This window comes from Cucurbita pepo, chromosome 1, assembly GCF_057944985.1.
Source record: "Cucurbita pepo subsp. pepo isolate OVF chromosome 1, ASM5794498v1, whole genome shotgun sequence".
NCBI classification, from domain to species: domain Eukaryota; kingdom Viridiplantae; phylum Streptophyta; class Magnoliopsida; order Cucurbitales; family Cucurbitaceae; genus Cucurbita; species Cucurbita pepo.
Window position 1 is genome coordinate 13,335,008 of NC_141798.1, and position 18,791 is coordinate 13,353,798.

The 18,791-nt window shown below is 31.9% G+C and overlaps 2 long non-coding RNA genes across 2 annotated transcripts; both read left to right on the forward strand.

Annotated features, from left to right (window-relative positions):
- The first annotated feature begins 9,196 nt into the window (after positions 1-9,196).
- On the forward strand, positions 9,197-9,745 carry LOC111785544 (uncharacterized). Its single transcript, XR_015411976.1, has 2 exons — positions 9,197-9,285; positions 9,362-9,745. It is a non-coding gene; the product is annotated as an uncharacterized LOC111785544 (long non-coding RNA).
- Positions 9,746-17,522: 7,777 nt separating this feature from the next.
- On the forward strand, positions 17,523-18,071 carry LOC147794805 (uncharacterized). Its single transcript, XR_015422967.1, has 2 exons — positions 17,523-17,611; positions 17,688-18,071. It is a non-coding gene; the product is annotated as an uncharacterized LOC147794805 (long non-coding RNA).
- The last annotated feature ends 720 nt before the right edge of the window (positions 18,072-18,791 follow it).

An 18,791-nucleotide genomic window follows, 5' to 3' on the forward strand; every position in this document is an offset into this window, starting at 1 on the left:
GTAACTTTTAATTTTTTTTAAGCTTTTCTTAACATCCTATCCACAAGATTATTTTCATCTGGACATAGTCTCGATTCATACATTTACTCATTTACTCGGATGTCACAATCTTTAATAGTTGTAATTTATATAACAATACATACTACTCCGATCAAGGTCATTCCATGAAAAGATTAGTTAATTCCACTGGGGTTTGAAGCTACCATAGTTGGACTACTTTCCAATGAAGATATAAAAGTTATAAATTCACCATATTTGTTAAACAAAATGTGTATATAAATACAGACTCTACAATGGAAAATGAGCAAACCAACTCTACATTCAAACACATAAATTTAGTATATTATAACACTGATATTTTAGGAGATGGCAAACTTCTCTTGCTCCCTCTTTGTTCTTGTCCTGGTTCTCTCACGTAAGTATGGTTGTATAGATGTCTTTAAGTTTTGTGTTGTAAGCCTGGATAGGTATTAAAGCTATTTAATTATTCAGCAAAATTAAAGTTTGAAACTTATATAATTAACCTCTTTTGCTTAACTCTAGAAAAAAAATGGGCTAGATCTATGAGAAATTTCATTCAATTAGATTAGATATGGTAAATTTTAAAAAATATGGGATAGCAAAAGAATTGACTGTTGAGTCGTATGAGGTAGGAAACTCTCAAGTACGGTTCTAAGGGAAGGAATTTACCTATGTATAATTTTTGAAAATTTGTGCAGCTGGTTGGATGGTGCCTCTAGCAACCCACGCAAAACAATGTGATGTGAAGATGTTCGAATATGCATGCGACACCACTGGATGTCACCAAAAGTGCCTAGAGGTTTATCCAAATTCAACATCTCAATGTGTTGAAACTCCTGAATTTCCCACCAACTTCGCTTGTCATTGTTTCTTCCCTTGTGAAGAAAAATGAGTTTTGATGTGATGCTCTTCTTTTTCTGGTACTAATCCACGTATTGTAATGCCCTAAGTCCACACGTTTCCTAAATAAAATGGTCAGGTGACTTTTCTATTATTCAATTTGTCATTACGGTTGCAAGTGAAAATTGTGTATAAAATAAGATGAAAAGCAACTACCCTAACACCAGCTCCACGGTTTTCATGCATCGCCTCTGTCATCCGTATAAGAATATCTAGCTTTTACCTGAAACGTAAAAATAACACATAACTTGAGTACTTTAAGAAATATTCCTTTAGTGACTCTACGTAAACTACAAATGTATGTAACATATTTACTATTTTAAAAAGTTATTATATTATTAATAGATATTTTAAATTATTAAATAACTTTTTTGTTGAACGAATTCACCTAGTTATCCATATAGTAAATATATATATATATATATATTCTTAATAATGGAGATTTGACCCTATAGTAATATATTAAGGTGGAAAACGGGTAGATGGTTCCCCAACTATTAAATCTATGTTACATAATAAGAGGGACTCCAAAGGGACAATTCTTACCTATCTATTTTGCGGTTAAATTTGTATTAAATTTCTATTTTGTCCTTCACTATGGGTTGATTTGACATAATTCTTTGAGTTGATATGTCATTTGAGAGAAGTTATATAATGGAGTTGGTTCTTCTAAATTTTGCATTCAATGGCCTCAATATTTGGTGCAATATAGTCACATTAGTTGGAGAGGGAAACTAAGCATTCCTTATAGGTATGTGAAAACTTCTACCTCTCCGTACTAGTAGACACATTTTAAAACTGAGGCTGACTACGATACATAACGAGCCAAGTGAACAATATCTGCTAGTTGTGGGCTTGGGCTATTACAAATAGTATCAGACCCAGACACTAATAGTATCAGACCCAGACACTGAACGGTGTGTTAGCCAAGATGTGGAAAACCTTGAGGGGAAACCCAAAGCACAAAATATCTATTTTTTATTTGTGATTAGAATATTAACTTTGAAAAGCACAAAATATTTAAGATTGAATTACGAAATATTTAATCTCTTCTTCTAAATGTGTTGATTGAGAAGATTAATATTTTATGGGATGATCATATGTGACGCGATTTTAATCTTGAGTGAGTTATGAACTATTCCTTACGGGAAACTTGTATTTGATTTGCATAGGTGAGAATGACTTTCACAACCGATTCAATATGTCTACCATTTTGTAAACTTGAACAATGAGAGAACACCCTCTCATTGGTATGACTTAGTTTATAGTTAATGGTAAAAAAAAAATTGTTAATTAGAAATTCAGTAGTTCTTATAGTAGTTCTTATAGTGAAAAATATATTTACAAGGGTAAAACAAACTTTTAATCTAACGATAGTTACAAACAATTCATGAAGAATCGATAATTGACTTGATTGTAGTGATTACATACATGAACACAACTTGGTACCCGGTACAAGAATTCAACTATAGGTCTATAGTAGATGATCTATAATTAATGAATAAAAAAGAATTAATTAATTTTATATTATTAGAATTTATAACATTCTGTCCAACCTAAATTGTAATAAAAATTTAAAAGATTCAGATTAATATTTAATAATTTTATATATTAAATATAAAGGAAAAAATATTTTTGATTTGTAATCTTCATATTCATATTAAGAGAGAAATATTCCGGGTAAATTATATATATACTACATTCAAATTTGTTAAATATGTATTGAAATGTTTTATTTAAATATGATCTATTTAAAAAAATATTTTTTTATTATATTATATATTAGAGGTTGTTATTTTAAATATGACCCATAAATTTTTTAATTTTTCTATCTTTTAAGAGGCTTGTGTGTCAAGGAAGATAAAAGATATAGGGGAGCAAGTTCAAGTCATCATAAGGATGTGAAAATCTCTCTCTAGAAAAGACATTAAAAACTATCAAATGAGGATAAGTAACGAAATAAAACTGATTTTCTTGATTAGAACAAATAATTATATTGACATAATAACTTAATGAATCTACGATCAGTAACGAACTAAAACAAATAATATCTTGATTATAACCAATAATGATATTGACATAATAACCTACTTTCCTCAAAACCTACTTTCCAATAAATGAGGAATTAACTTAATGTGTTCCCATATTTCAAACCAAATATTTTCATATAAATCTTCCATTAAAAATGAAAGTATCATACCCGTTTCAATCACGTATCAATTTCAGTTTATCATTGCTTTTTATAGGAAATGGCAAAGTTTTCTTGCTCCCTATTCTTCCTTGGTTTCCTCCTTTGTTCAAGTTTGTTTTTTAAATTTAAAGACATCTTATAAACTTTCAAGAATTTTGTACGTTTTCGTTTAATAACTATTTGATTTTTGACAGCTGCATGCATGTTGTCGGTCAATGCAATACAATGTGAAGAGAAGTTGTACGAAGGATGCTTACCTAAAGACTGTAGAGAGAGATGTTTTGTAATGACCCGGGAAAGAAAGAAAAAAAAAAAAAAAAAAATATATATATATATATATATATATATATATATATATATATGTATATATATATATTATTAATATATATATATATATATATATATTAATAATAAATAAATAAATAAATGAAAACGAAAAAAAAAAAAAAAAAAAAAAAAAAAAGAAACTCAGTCGCCGGAAAACCCGCGAGTTTTTCGGCGACCGCCGAGTTTCGCGGAACCCACGCGAAACAACGGCCACAGCACGCCCACCCTCAGCCCAGCATCTTCAGAACGCCTGCAGAGGGAGAAAGGAGAGAAAATTTCGAGAGAGAGAGAGAGAGTTCAGACAAACGTCGGTGAATGTCCAGTTTCTCCGACGAGCCCTCAAACCACCCTTAAACCGACACCAAACGACCTATTACTACCGTAAGAGAGATCCCTAACGAAAGCACAATAACTCAGGGTGCGTTTTGTGTTATTTCGTAAGCGTCGTCGTCGGTAACCGAGGTCGGAAAATCGATTCTTAGATCTATGGCTTTTAGGAGCTTTTAGGCCGCAAAACTCCCAAAAAGGAAAGAAGAACGACGAACAAAGAGGAAAAGGGAAGGAAGAGGACCGAAATCGGCAACGGAAATGCCGCGGGAAGGAGAGAGAAAGCTCGCCGGAAAATCGGCCAAAGTCGGGTAAGGAAGACGAGATCCACGGATCCGGGTCAACCCGAACCCAGAACCCGGGAGAGCCAGCCCGTTCCTCCCTTAGCCTCTGCCTTCGGCCCAGCCCAACTACAGCGGCCCAAACCTCAAACCGGCCCAGAAGCTACGGTTCAGTTGAACCAACCCAGACTAGACCCACGGTCCAATTGAGCCGGCCTGCAAACCAAACACTTGCGGCCCAGCCCAGTAAGCCGAGGCCCAACGTTTAGCCTTGGCCCAGTAGCCTTCCACAGCCCGCGACCCGAACCACGACCCGAACCGGACTCCGACCCGCGCTTCGACCCGACACTACCGCCCGACGTGGCTTTCTCTGCTGCTGCCACGTGTCACACAGCGGCGCGGCAGTCCTCAGCTCGGCTTGGCGCAAACGGCTCGGGCTCCCTCCGGTGACGCTCCGGCGGCTCCTCCGGCGGCTCCAGCGGCTGTTCGGCTCGGCTCACCTGTTTTCAGCCCGGTTTCCACTGTTTCGACCCTCCCGGATCTGTTTTCGGCCCCGATTAAGGTATTCGAGGCCGTTTTAGAGCCGTATTTCACATTTATTAAATTATAGGTAAATTAATTGTGAAATACTAACGGAAAGTGGTGAACGGCGTGATAGGAAACAAACCCAGCGAAGTAGGAAGCAGCTCTCACGGAACGGGAGCTTACGTTTAGCTATTTAGGGAGTACTTCGGCCGAGGCCAACCAAGTAAGTGGCCTTACTATAGGATAGGCTAAATAGATTGTATGATGCTTGATGATATGTGCCAGTTTATACATATTTTGTTGAGTGACGCTTAATATGTTTGACGCACGTTGTGGCATTATGATGAGCATGATGATTGCATGATTTTTACCTTAATATGATGATGTTTTCCATATTGAGCATGCTAGATGATGATGAGTGCCATATTGCATCATGTCGTTAGATCGACGTAGGACACAACCCTAAGAGCATGAAAATGATATTAATATAAATATCCACGATATGCGTTACCTAGAGTAACAAAGAGATGAGACTAGAGGGTTGTGTCAGAAGAGACATTACGATGGATTTAGAGGGACCTCATGCATTTTGTATGTTCATAAGCATAGGGCTACTTCCCCTAGAGATGATGAGTGCGGACGCGCACCTTATGATGAGCGCGAATGCGCACAGGTGCGAAAGCACACAGATGAGGGTGTTCATGAGGCGCATGACACTATGGGGTTCCGCTGACCTCCGGACGTCGCTACAGATTAGCTTGACCAGAGGGTCCAGGGGGTGTGCGAGCGCCCTGGGGACTCACACTCGCACGTGTGAGTCGTGTGTAGGGAAGTACTACACATCCAATTTGTCCGAGACTGGAGGCCACCCCTAAGATGATTAGAGATAGGTCCCTATCCATGATTGCATGTGTTTGCATTAGCATGGCCCCTATAGTGGGGTCACTTACTGAGTATTTCTTCGAAATACTCAGGCCGTGTGCCATATTGTTTTTCAGGTAAAGGCAAGGCTCCCATGTACGGTTGACGGTGGCATCGTGATCAGAGACTGTGGCGCGTGCATAGGATAGTTGCATATTTTATTCCTAGTCTTGGTTAGGATAGGGCGTTTGCATTTCATTCATTTATATTAATTAATTTGTAATCGTTTTATTTTATCTTTTTTGAACTCCAGCACGATATTTGAAACACGTAAGTCCGGCAGTGTTTTCCAATGTTTTAATGTATTCTGAAGTTTTTAAATTTTTCCGCTAATAAAGATGAGCATGCTTAGATTTTTGTTCTGCATTAGGGATGAGCATGAGACGTTAGTGGCGACTCTAGATATGTGGAAATTTAGGGTCGTTACATGTTTACACAAGTTTCCCAAATCAACCTCTCAATGTGTTCCAATTGGACAAATCTCATTTAACTATATTTGCTATTGTTTCCATGATTGTTAAAAAGTGATCCATTATGATTTGTACAACAGACTATTAAATAAAAATGTTGAATGTCTATGTGAATTTAACCAATCACTTGTAACTATATTTTATTTTATTTTATTTTTTGCTTTTGTTGTTGATTCCATGATAGCTAGAGAGTGATCAATTCTGGCTTTTACCCGTCCCCATTAAATAAAATAGTTGGATGCCTATACAAATTCAATTTTTTTAAATATAATTCTCCATTTTATTCCTTCACCCTAAACTCTGTTTTCATTTCGACTCTAGCGATCCTATTTGCACGGCTAACTTAATCTACGAATATAATGTGTTATAATAAACCCAACGACTATTAAAAAAGTTATAGGTATAGAAAGAGAACATATATATTCGTTTAGTTTTTTAATCGTTAAACTGCTAACCTAACCATAACTTGATGTATTAGCCAAATAGTTTAGCGAAATAATACATTATTGAACCCTTAAAATACAAGAGTTGTAAGTTCCAATTTTTAGTTTCTAGTTGAACCAAATCTTTGACAACCAACCTCATTCATAATTTTAATAAAAATAAATAACATTCCATAGAGTATTTATATAAATTGTGCTGTAACTTATAGAAAAACAATATCCTTCATGTTTTCATTAATCATTTGTTATAAAAGTATGAAGAATAATTTTTTTTTTTCTTTTTTAAATATTTATCAGACATGCTTTTATCAAAATTTGGAAACAAACATACATAAAACTAAAAAGACAGGTTGAAGCATTCATGCTTAACATCTAGAAAACTACATTCCGTGCAACCCTTCATGCTAAACAACCTACGAAAACGTACTAACAATCGGTGCAACTAAACAACCATTGGATAAAGCTTTACAACAAATAAATTGTAAACCAACACTCATTGATATGGTGCAACCATCATTTATACATTGATATTGATCTGATTCTCATAAAGCCTCTGGCCAACAAAAAAAACTTATTTATTTGTCTTTTCTATACCATGGCTAATAGCTAAATAATAGTGGAATCAAATAATTTATGCATTGATAAGTCTGTATGGTGTGAATAAATAATCGATTGATAAGTCTGTATGGTGTGAATAAATAATTGGTATCACTAAAGAATGAAGTGTTTTTAAATGAAATGGTTCGATAAGGAGTAATAAAGCTTTAATTTGATCCTCTAATTGGAGGAAGTAGTTCATTCAAATAACTCGAGTTCATCCTCTTATTCTTCTATAATATGACAGCTTCACTCTGAGTAACAGAGAATGAAAGCGAGAAAAATGACACATTTGACCAATTAAGAGAAAGAAAGAGTTTAAATTTGCTAAAAACATAACTTTGGAACTTGGATCAGTAAGGATGATATGTTGATAAATCGAAACAAACAGAGGGAAAACGATGCCCACAAAATTGGAAGATCTACTAAAGTATAACTCATAAAAGATTGAAATCGAGCCTAAGCTCCAAAGGTTGGCGACAAAGAAGTGAAACAAATTCTACAAAGAAAACAAATAACACGAGCCATTCTAACATGTTTTATCCTAACTTACCTGCATTCTAAGAAAATTTTGAAGAGATCACCCAACATAGAATTGTTACACGAAAAACACACTTACCAATAGAATCACTTACCACTAGAATGGACAGTAACTTTTAATTTTTTTTAAGCTTTTCTTAACATCCTATCCACAAGATTATTTTCATCTGGACATAGTCTCGATTCATACATTTACTCATTTACTCGGATGTCACAATCTTTAATAGTTGTAATTTATATAACAATACATACTGCTCCGATCAAGGTCATTCCATGAAAAGATTAGTTAATTCCACTGGGGTTTGAAGCTACCATAGTTGGACTACTTTCCAATGAAGATATAAAAGTTATAGATTCACCATATTTGTTAAACAAAATGTGTATATAAATACAGACTCTACAATGGCAAATGAGCAAACCAACTCTACATTCAAACACATAAATTTAGTATAATATAACACTGATATTTTAGGAGATGGCAAACTTCTCTTGCTCCCTCTTTGTTCTTGTCCTGGTTCTCTCACGTAAGTATGGTTGTATAGATGTCTTGAAGTTTTGTGTTGTAAGCCTGGATGGGTATTGAAGCTATTTAATTATTCAGCAAAATTAAAGTTTGAAACTTATATAATTAACCTCTTTTGCTTAACTCGAGAAAAAAAAAATGGGCTAGATCTATGAGAAATTTCTTTCAATTAGATTAGATATGTTAAATTTTAAAAAATATGGGATAGCAAAAGAATTGACTGTTGAGTCGTATGAGGTAGGAAACTCTCAAGTACGGTTCTAAGGGAAGGAATTTACCTATGTATAATTTTGAAAATTTGTGCAGCTGGTTGGATGGTGCCTCTAGCAACCCACGCAAAACAATGTGATGTGAAGATGTTTGAATATGCATGCGACACCGCTGGATGTCACCAAAAGTGCCTAGAGGTTTATCCAAATTCAACATCTCAATGTGTTGAAACTCCTGAATTTTCCACCAACTTTGCTTGCCATTGTTTCTTCCCTTGCGAAGAAAATTGAGTTTTGATGTGATGCTCTTCTTTTCCTTATACTAATCCACATATCGTAATGCCCTAAAAGTCCACCCGTTTCCTAAATAAAATGGTCGGTGACTTTCCTGTTATTCAATTTGTCATTATGGTTGCTAGTGAAAAGTGTGTATAAAATAAGATGAAAACCAACTACCCTAACACGTGCTCCATGGTCTTCATGCGTCACTTCCGTTATCCGTAGAAGGATGTCTTGCTTTTATCTGAAACGTAAACATAGCACCTGACTTAGGTACTTTAAGAAATACTTAATAAGTGACTTCACTGTTAGAGTCGTGAATACAAATATATGCAACATATTTATTAATTAAAAAAAATTATTATATTATTATTATTAAATATTTTTTTTATTGAACGAATTCACATCGCTATCCATATAGCAAATATATAAAATAGCTGTTAATATAACAAATAATGATATTGACAGAATAACCCTAATGACTCTGGATCCAAGACGGAAAAAAAAGTTGTAACTTATCATAATTGGCCTACTTTCCAAATAAAAGACAAATTAACTTAGTGTGTTGCCTTATTTGAAACCAAATATTTTCATATAAATCTTCGATTCAAAATGAAAGTATCCTACACCTTTCAATCACAGATCAATTTCAGTTTATCATTGCTTTTTATACGAAATGGCAAAGTTTTCTTACTCCCTATTCTTCATTGGTTTCCTCCTCCTTTTCTCAGGTTTGTTTTTTTAGATTTAGAAACATCTTATTTACTTTCAAGAATTTCGTTTTAATAACTATTTGATTTTTGACAGCTGCATGCATGTTGTCGGTCAATGCAACACAATGTGAAGAGAAGTTGTACGAAGGATGCGTACCTAAAGACTGTAGCGAGAGATGTTTACAGAAGTTTCCCAAATCAACATCTGAATGTGTTCCAATTGGACAAATGCCATTTAACTATATTTGCTATTGTTTCCATGATTGCTAAAAGATGATTGATTCTCGTTTTTATCACAGTCTCTATTAATTAAAACGGTTGAATGTCTCTATGAATTCAACCAATCCCTTGTAACTATTTTATTTTTGCTTTTGTTGTTGCTTCCATGATCGCTAGAAAGTGATCAATTCTGGTTTTTACCCGTCTCCATTAAATAAAATGGTTGGATGCCTCTATGGATGCAACTTTTTTAGCATAATTCTCCATTTCATTCCTTCTAGCGTGTCTTAATTTGAACCGCTAACTTGACCTACTAATATAATGTGTTATAATAAAATAAATCCAACTACTTTTAGAAAAGTTGGAAGTAGAGAAAGTGAATATGTATATTCCGTCGTATGTTTTTTTAAGGATTAAACTGCTAATTTCGATATAATTTAATTTATAAGCTACCAAAATTGACGTTTCATAACTTGTAACATCATTAGTAAAATACATAGATGAAATATAGTATTTTTGTTAGAAAGGAATATTATTATGGAATACAATATGTAACGTATGGTTGTTATAGTAAATAATTGACAATCTGATTCAACTCTTTCTCATCAATCTTTATCTTTAATCATAAATGAAATTATTTGTCGATAGGTAGGTGGATTCAATCCGTATATTAACATAAATTAGTTATTAATAAAAATAAATATTTTTTTATTTACAAAAATAATCGGAGGGAATATATAGGTTTTCGAATCAACTCCAACGCAAGGTCATTTGTAATTAAATTTGCGGCTTAATAATACATTTTTTTTTTTAATTTAAAATAACTTTTGATTTAAATAAGACTGACACTAAAAAAAATATCTTTTTTTTTTTTTAATGGATAGGGAGACTCAAAACTCTAATTTTTTTTTTAATAACTTATAAAAAAAATTATTTTATTATTAATAGCTATTTTAAATTATTAAATCACTTTTATTATTTATTTATTTATTTATTTATTTTTGAAGGGAACGAAGTCACACATATATATATATTTTTTCCTGATCTAGTAGATAAGTAGTGAATGTAAATTTAATCTCTAGATGGATAATATATGTCTTAATAGTTAAACTATATTTAGGTAAAAAAAAGATGGTTCACAATGTTACAATTCTTAACTACCTATTTTACTGTTAAATTTTTATTAAATATCTATTTTGCCCTTTGGTGTGTTGATGTCTATTTTGCTCTTGGCTGTGTTGATTTGACATAACCCTTTGAGTTGAGATGACATTCGAGAGAATTTATACAATGGAGATGACTATTTTCGAATATTCCTGCGATATAGTCACGTTACTTATTCCTTGGTTGTAAGGGTGAATATTATTTCCACATATCAACACGAGTCATTCCAATATGTTTTGTCCTAACTTACATGCATTCTAAGGAAATTGTGAGGAGGTCACCCTAGATACAATTATTACAAGGAAAACACACTAACGTTTGAATAGATAATAACTTGTAATTTTTTAAAGCTTTTTTTTTAACATCCTATCCTCAAGATTATTTTCATCTAGACATAGCCTCCATTCATTCATTTACTCTTTTATTCAGGTGTCACAATCTTTAATAGTTGTAATTTATAGGACCATACATACTACTATGGTCTAGGTAGTTAAAGGATGCCATGAAAAAATTAGTTACATTCCATAGGAGTTTGAAGCTACCATAATTGCCCTACTTTCCAATGAAGATATAAAAGTTATTGTGTCACCATATTTGTTAAACAAAATGTGTATATAAATACACTCTACAATGGCAAATGAGCAAACCAACTCTACATTCAAACACATAAAATTTAGTATATTATAACACTCATATTTTAGGAGATGGCGAACTTCTCTTGCTCCCTCTTTGTTCTTGTCTTGGTTCTGTCAAGTACATATGGTTGTTTAGATGCCTTTAAGTTTTGTGTTGTAAGCGTGGATGGGTATTAAATTATGTATAACTTTGAAAATTTGTGTAGCTGGTTGGATGGTGCCTCTAGCAACCCACGCAAAGCAATGTGATGTGAAGATGTTCGAATATGCATGCGACACCACTGGATGTCACCAAAAGTGCCTAGAGGTTTATCCAAATTCAACATCTCAATGTGTTGAAACTCCTGAATTTCCCACCAACTTCGCTTGTCATTGTTTCTTCCCTTGTGAAGAAAAATGAATTTTGATGTGATGCTCTTCTTTTTCTGGTACTAATCCACTTATTGTAATGCCCTAAGTCCACACGTTTCCTAAATAAAATGGTCAGGTGACTTTTCTATTATTCAATTTGTCATTACGGTTGCAAGTGAAAATTGTGTATAAAATAAGATGAAAAGCAACTACCCTAACACCAGCTCCACGGTCTTCATGCATCGCCTCTGTCATCCGTATAAGAATATCTAGCTTTTACATGAAACGTAAAAATAACACATAACTTGAGTACTTTAAGATATATTCCTTTAGTGACTCCACTATTAGAGTCGTAAAATACAAATGTATGTAACATATTTATTATTTTAAAAAGTTATTATATTATTAATAGATATTTTAAATTATTAAATAACTTTTTTGTTGAACGAATTCACGTAGTTATCCATATAGTAAATATATATATATATATATATATATATATATATATATATATATATATATATATATATATATATTCTTAATAATGGAGATTTGACCCTATAGTAATATATTAAGGTGGAAAACTGGCAGATGGTTCTCCAACTATTAAATCTATGTTACATAATAAGAGGGGCTTCAAAGGGACAATTCTTACCTATCTATTTTGCGGTTAAATTTGTATTAAATTTCTATTTTGTCCTTCACTATGGGTTGATTTGACATAATTCTTTGAGTTGATATGTCATTTGAGATAAGTTATATAATGGAGTTGGTTCTTCTAAATTTTGCATTCAATGGCCTCAATATTTGGTGCAATATAGTCACATTAGTTGGAGAGGAAAACTAAGCATTCCTTATAGGTATGTGAAAACTTCTACCTCTCCGTACTAGTAGACACATTTTAAAACTGTGAGGCTGACTACGATACATAACGAGCCAAGTGGACAATATCTGCTAGTTGTGGGCTTGGGCTATTACAAATAGTATCAGACCCAGACACTAATAGTATCAGACCCAGACACTGAACGGTGTGTTAGCCAAGATATGGAAAACCTTGAGGGGAAACCCAAAGCACAAAATATCTATTTTTTATTTGTGATTAGAATATTAACTTTGAAAAGCACAAAATATTTAAGATTGAATTACGAAATATTTAATCTCTTCTTCTAAATGTGTTGATTGAGAAGATTAATATTTTATGGGATGATCATATGTGACGCGATTTTAATCTTGAGTGAGTTATGAACTATTCCTTACGGGAAACTTGTATTTGATTTGCATAGGTGAGAATGACTTTCACAACCGATTCAATATGTCTACCATTTTGTAAACTTGAACAATGAGAGAACACCCTCTCATTGGTATGACTTAGTTTATAGTTAATGGTAAAAAAAAAATTGTTAATTAGAAATTCAGTAGTTCTTATAGTAGTTCTTATAGTGAAAAATATATTTACAAGGGTAAAACAAACTTTTAATCTAACGATAGCTACAAACAATTCGTGAAGAATCGATAATTGACTTGATTGTAGTGATTACATACATGAACACAACTTGGTACCCGGTACAAGAGTTCAACTATAGGTCTATAGTAGATGATCTATAATTAATGAATAAAAAAGAATTAATTAATTTTATATTATTAGAATTTATAACATTCTGTCCAACCTAAATTGTAATAAAAATTTAAAAGATTCAGATTAATATTTAATAATTTTATATATTAAATATAAAGGAAAAAATATTTTTGATTTGTGAAAATATTTTTGATTTGTAATCTTCATATTCATATTAAGAGAGAAATATTCCGGGTAAATTATATATATACTACATTCAAATTTGTTAAATATGTATTGAAATGTTTTATTTAAATATGATCTATTTAAAAAAATATTTTTTTATTATATTATATATTAGAGGTTGTTATTTTAAATATGACCCATAAATTTTTTAATTTTTCTATCTTTTAAGAGGCTTGTGTGTCAAGGAAGATAAAAGATATAGGGGAGCAAGTTCAAGTCATCATAAGGATGTGAAAATCTCTCTCTAGAAGAGACATTAAAAACTATCAAATGAGGATAAGTAACGAAATAAAACCGATTTTCTTGATTAGAACAAATAATTATATTGACATAATAACTTAATGAATCTACGATCAGTAACGAACTAAAACAAATAATATCTTGATTATAACCAATAATGATATTGACATAATAACCTACTTTCCTCAAAACCTACTTTCCTCAAAACCTACTTTCCAATAAATGAGGAATTAACTTAATGTGTTCCCATATTTGAAACCAAATATTTTCATATAAATCTTCCATTAAAAATGAAAGTATCATACCCGTTTCAATCACGTATCAATTTCAGTTTATCATTGCTTTTTATAGGAAATGGCAAAGTTTTCTTGCTCCCTATTCTTCCTTGGTTTCCTCCTTTGTTCAAGTTTGTTTTTTAAATTTAAAGACATCTTATAAACTTTCAAGAATTTTGTACGTTTTCGTTTAATAACTATTTGATTTTTGACAGCTGCATGCATGTTGTCGGTCAATGCAATACAATGTGAAGAGAAGTTGTACGAAGGATGCTTACCTAAAGACTGTAGAGAGAGATGTTTACACAAGTTTCCCAAATCAACCTCTAATGTGTTCCAATTGGACAAATCTCATTTAACTATATTTGCTATTGTTTCCATGATCGTTAAAAAGTGATCCATTCTGATTTGTACAACAGACTATTAAATAAAAATGTTGAATGTCTATGTGAATTTAACCAATCACTTGTAACTATATTTTATTTTATTTTATTTTTTGCTTTTGTTGTTGATTCCATGATAGCTAGAGAGTGATCAATTCTGGCTTTTACCCGTCCCCATTAAATAAAATAGTTGGATGCCTATACAGATTCAATTTTTTTAAATATAATTCTCCATTTTATTCCTTCACCCTAAACTCTGTTTTCATTTCGACTCTAGCGATCCTATTTGCACGGCTAACTTAATCTACGAATATAATGTGTTATAATAAACCCAACGACTATTAAAAAAGTTATAGGTAGAGAAAGAGAACATATATATTCGTTTAGTTTTTTAATCGTTAAACTGCTAACCTAACCATAACTTGATGTATTAGCCAAATAGTTTAGCGAAATAATACATTATTGAACCCTTAAAATACAAGAGTTGTAAGTTCCAATTTTTAGTTTCTAGTTGAACCAAATCTTTGACAACCAACCTCATTCATAATTTTAATAAAAATAAATAACATTCCATAGAGTATTTATATAAATTGTGCTGTAACTTATAGAAAAACAATATCCTTCATGTTTTCATTAATCATTTGTTATAAAAGTATGAAGAATATTTTTTTTTTCTTTTTTAAATATTTATCAGACATGCTTTTATCAAAATTTGGAAACAAACATACATAAAACTAAAAAGACAGGTTGAAGCATTCATGCTTAACATCTAGAAAACTACATTCCGTGCAACCCTTCATGCTAAACAACCTACGAAAACGTACTAACAATCGGTGCAACTAAACAACCATTGGATAAAGCTTTACAACAAATAAATTGTAAACCAACACTCATTGATATGGTGCAACCATCATTTATACATTGATATTGATCTGATTCTCATAAAGCCTCTGGCCAACAAAAAAAACTTATTTATTTGTCTTTTCTATACCATGGCTAATAGCTAAATAATAGTGGAATCAAATAATTTATGCATTGATAAGTCTGTATGGTGTGAATAAATAATCGATTGATAAGTCTGTATGGTGTGAATAAATAATTGGTAATCACTAAAGAATGAAGTGTTTTTAAATGAAATGGTTCGATAAGGAGTAATAAAGCTTTAATTTGATCCTCTAATTGGAGGAAGTAGTTCATTCAAATAACTCGAGTTCATCCTCTTATTCTTCTATAATATGACAGCTTCACTCTAGTAACAGAGAATGAAAGCAAGAAAAATGACACATTTGACCAATTAAGAGAAAGAAAGAGTTTAAATTTGCTAAAAGCATAACTTTGGAACTTGGATCAGTAAAGATGATATGTTGATAAATCGAAACAAACAGAGGGAAAACGATGCCCACAAAATTGGAAGATCTACTAAAGTATAACTCATAAAAGATTGAAATCGAGCCTAAGCTCCAAAGGTTGGCGACAAAGAAGTGAAACAAATTCTACAAAGAAAACAAATAACACGAGCCATTCTAACATGTTTTATCCTAACTTACCTGCATTCTAAGAAAATTTTGAAGAGATCACCCAACATAGAATTGTTACACGAAAAACACACTTACCAATAGAATCACTTACCACTAGAATGGACAGTAACTTTTAATTTTTTTTAAGCTTTTCTTAACATCCTATCCACAAGATTATTTTCATCTGGACATAGTCTCGATTCATACATTTACTCATTTACTCGGATGTCACAATCTTTAATAGTTGTAATTTATATAACAATACATACTGCTCCGATCAAGGTCATTCCATGAAAAGATTAGTTAATTCCACTGGGGTTTGAAGCTACCATAGTTGGACTACTTTCCAATGAAGATATAAAAGTTATAGATTCACCATATTTGTTAAACAAAATGTGTATATAAATACAGACTCTACAATGGCAAATGAGCAAACCAACTCTACATTCAAACACATAAATTTAGTATAATATAACACTGATATTTTAGGAGATGGCAAACTTCTCTTGCTCCCTCTTTGTTCTTGTCCTGGTTCTCTCACGTAAGTATGGTTGTATAGATGTCTTTAAGTTTTGTGTTGTAAGCCTGGATGGGTATTGAAGCTATTTAATTATTCAGCAAAATTAAAGTTTGAAACTTATATAATTAACCTCTTTTGCTTAACTCGAGAAAAAAAAAATGGGCTAGATCTATGAGAAATTTCTTTCAATTAGATTAGATATGTTAAATTTTAAAAAATATGGGATAGCAAAAGAATTGACTGTTGAGTCGTATGAGCTAGGAAACTCTCAAGTACGGTTCTAAGGGAAGGAATTTACCTATGTATAATTTTGAAAATTTGTGCAGCTGGTTGGATGGTGCCTCTAGCAACCCACGCAAAACAATGTGATGTGAAGATGTTTGAATATGCATGCGACACCGCTGGATGTCACCAAAAGTGCCTAGAGGTTTATCCAAATTCAACATCTCAATGTGTTGAAACTCCTGAATTTTTCACCAACTTTGCTTGCCATTGTTTCTTCCCTTGCGAAGAAAATTGAGTTTTGATGTGATGCTCTTCTTTTCCTTATACTAATCCACATATCGTAATGCCCTAAAAGTCCACCCGTTTCCTAAATAAAATGGTCGGTGACTTTCCTGTTATTTAATTTGTCATTATGGTTGCTAGTGAAAAGTGTGTATAAAATAAGATGAAAACCAACTACCCTAACACGTGCTCCATGGTATTCATGCGTCACTTCCGTTATCCGTAGAAGGATGTCTTGCTTTTATCTGAAACGTAAACATAGCACCTGACTTAGGTACTTTAAGAAATACTTAATAAGTGACTTCACTGTTAGAGTCGTGAATACAAATATATGCAACATATTTATTAATTAAAAAAAATTATTATATTATTATTATTAAATATTTTTTTTATTGAACGAATTCACATCGCTATCCATATAGCAAATATATAAAATAGCTGTTAATATAACAAATAATGATATTGACAGAATAACCCTAATGACTCTGGATCCAAGACGGAAAAAAAAGTTGTAACTTATCATAATTGGCCTACTTTCCAAATAAAAGACAAATTAACTTAGTGTGTTGCCTTATTTGAAACCAAATATTTTCATATAAATCTTCGATTCAAAATGAAAGTATCCTACACTTTTCAATCACAGATCAATTTCAGTTTATCATTGCTTTTTATACGAAATGGCAAAGTTTTCTTACTCCCTATTCTTCATTGGTTTCCTCCTCCTTTTCTCAGGTTTGTTTTTTTAGATTTAGAAACATCTTATTTACTTTCAAGAATTTCGTTTTAATAACTATTTGATTTTTGACAGCTGCATGCATGTTGTCGGTCAATGCAACACAATGTGAAGAGAAGTTGTACGAAGGATGCGTACCTAAAGACTGTAGCGAGAGATGTTTACAGAAGTTTCCCAAATCAACATCTGAATGTGTTCCAATTGGACAAATGCCATTTAACTATATTTGCTATTGTTTCCATGATTGCTAAAAGATGATTAATTCTCGTTTTTATCACAGCCTCTATTAAATAAAACGGTTGAATGTCTCTATGAATTCAACCAATCCCTTGTAACTATTTTATTTTTGCTTTTGTTGTTGCTTCCATGATCGCTAGAAAGTGATCAATTCTGGTTTTTACCCGTCTCCATTAAATAAAATGGTTGGATTCCTCTATGGATGCAACTTTTTTAGCATAATTCTCCATTTCATTCCTTCTAGCGTGTCTTAATTTGAACCGCTAACTTGACCTACTAATATAATGTGTTATAATAAAATAAATCCAACTACTTTAGAAAAGTTGGAAGTAGAGAAAGTGAATATCTATATTCCGTCATATGTTTTTTTAAGGATTAAACTGCTAATTTCGATATAATTTAATTTATAAGCTACCAAAATTGACGTTTCATAACTTGTAACATCATTAGTAAAATACATAGATGAAATATAGTATTTTTGTTAGAAAGGAATATTATTATGGAATACAATATGTAACGTATGGTTGTTATACTAAATAATTGACAATCTAATTCAACTCTTTCTCATCAATCTTTATCTTTAATCATAAATGAAATTATTTGTCGATAGGTTGGTGGATTCAATCCGTATATTAACATAAATTAGTTATTAATAAAAATAAATATTTTTTTATTTACAAAAATAATCGGAGGGAATATATAGGCTTTCGAATCAACTCCAACGCAAGGTCATTTGTAATTAAATTTGGGGCATAATAATACATTTTTTTTAATTTAAAATAACTTTTTATTTAAATAAGACTTGCACTCAAAAAAAAATGTCTTTTTTTTTTAATGGATAGGGAGACTCAAAACTCTAATTTTTTTTAATAACTTATAAAAAAAATTATTTTATTATTAATAGCTATTTTAAATTATTAAATCACTTTTATTATTTATTTA